Raw genomic sequence first — 1,969 nt, 5'->3', positions numbered from 1 at the left:
CCTCAAATTTGGCCCTTACATTCTCACATTTCCACTCTTCTGTGATAGTGGCTGGGCCTAGAGGGAAGGTGTTCATACAGTTTTAGCAGTGGAGCATTAGCAATGAAAATAGATTAAGCTCAGTGGATTCTAAATGGTTTTTAAACTTCAGAGATATCAGATAGAGAGGAGAAAGGTAATCTTCGTTGTCCTACCCAATTTTGTAAGCCATGTATAGAATTACCAATGTTTTAAACAAAAAGGGCTTAAGCGCTGCCTAGCTCTGACAATGACAGGAAAAGGAAACTCATAGGTATCTGGACAATTTAAAGTATCTAGCATTAACGCATAGAACAAAGCATATTAATTTAGATGAAGGAAAAATTACTAAATCAATAGTTATGATTTAACTGGCCCAGTGTCATATGAAAGCAGTTTATTTTGACTGTCATCTTCTCCCATGTCTGAAGATGAAGCTTTGGTTAACTTGAATTAAGTGTCAGATACCAGGGTGGACATTTAAGATTCAATAGAAGTCAAGTGTCCCTTTTTAGATGAGATAGGTGTACCCAGGGGTCAAGGCCTCGTAATTTAACAGCACAAAGATTAGTTAACGAGATTTGATAGAGATTTTTTTTTTTTTTTCTGGTAGCAGTAGAGTTCATTCGAATGGGGCTTGCCCATGGTGCTTTTGATATATAAGGCCCAGACATTCTGCCAGTTTTTCTTGAGCAATGACACCAGGAAGTTGACAGCCAGGTGAATGTTTTACACAAACTCATTGTCTGTCATCTTCACATGGCCAACAGTCACAGCCAGACATAACACCTTCTTCATGTGGAACTTGATTGTGGACTTCGCCTCATCCCCTTTGGCTACCATGTTTTCGCTGTGTGTGAGCAGAGAAAGGAACTTTCCTGCCTTATTTAGGCCTGGGCCGAGGATTCGTGGGATCTGCTTGATCAGAGACTCTGAAGCCAAAAATGCATCATACTTCTTGGCCAGCTTTTTGACCAGTTTCTTATTCTCGTTGAGTTTTTTCACCATCTCGATGTTCACGTCGGGGATACTCACGGCCTTTGCCTCTTCACGGTGCTGCTGGTCCCTCAAGGAACAGAGGGAGAACTTGGAGAGGGGAGTGGACTTAAGACTGAGAAGCATTTGTCCTTCTGGGGATCATAGTTCTTCAAGCTGATCTGCAACTCCACCTTCTGCAAAAACTTCCGGCGCTTGTGCTGGTTCCCTCGCAGGACTCTTTGCACTGCCTGGTACCAAGTGTCGCCAGAGACCCTGCTGTTCGTGGCTTCTCGCACAGCACTAACCAGAAAAGACCAAGACCTCTTTTTAAAGGAGGGAATCTCCCAAATGATATCTAATCATCCAGCTGAAGGTGGTGATATTGGAGTTTATGACTCACTTGGAAGCTGTAGAAAGATTCTATAACCTCAGGGTGATTCATTTTTATAATTTTTTGGAGGGCATTACAATCTTTGTCTCTTTGGAGAGTCAAAAGGCTTTTATTTACAGCTTTATTATTATTTACATGCCACCAAAATTCATCTGAGTTTAATCAATTTGCATTCATGTTGATTGCCTATAGATTTGGATTTAATTCTTTCATCATAGTTTGTATCTTCCATTTACCTCACTTAGTTCCTAGGTTTTATTCTTTCTTTCTCTCTGCCCTCCTGCTAGATTGAGATCTTTCCACCTCATTCCATGTTTTTCCCTTTTAGTTTATACCGTTTCTATCTTTTGGTGGTTATCTTAGAAAATGCATATTTAAATTCTAATTTTTACTCCTTACAAATAAAAAACCTGAGAATAATTCATTTCCAGCCACTTCTATAACTTACATATCATATTGTCCAATATTCTAGACATACCTTCATTTTTAAGCCTACAAACTACAAAACACTGTTTTATACCAGCATGGACCAATAACCTTCTTTGATATACAAATGTTCTGTATCTCTGCTATCCAATACGT

At 39.5% G+C, this 1,969-nt stretch overlaps 1 pseudogene; it reads right to left on the bottom strand.

Moving 5' to 3' along the window:
• Window positions 1-585: 585 nt before the first annotated feature.
• The window catches only part of LOC100584209, a 3,268-nt pseudogene continuing 1,884 nt past the window's right edge, over window positions 586-1,969 (bottom strand).

This window comes from Nomascus leucogenys, chromosome 4, assembly GCF_006542625.1.
Source record: "Nomascus leucogenys isolate Asia chromosome 4, Asia_NLE_v1, whole genome shotgun sequence".
NCBI lineage: Eukaryota > Metazoa > Chordata > Mammalia > Primates > Hylobatidae > Nomascus > Nomascus leucogenys.
Note: the sequence above shows the minus strand (reverse complement) of the source record. Positions and strands in the feature narration are given on the sequence as shown.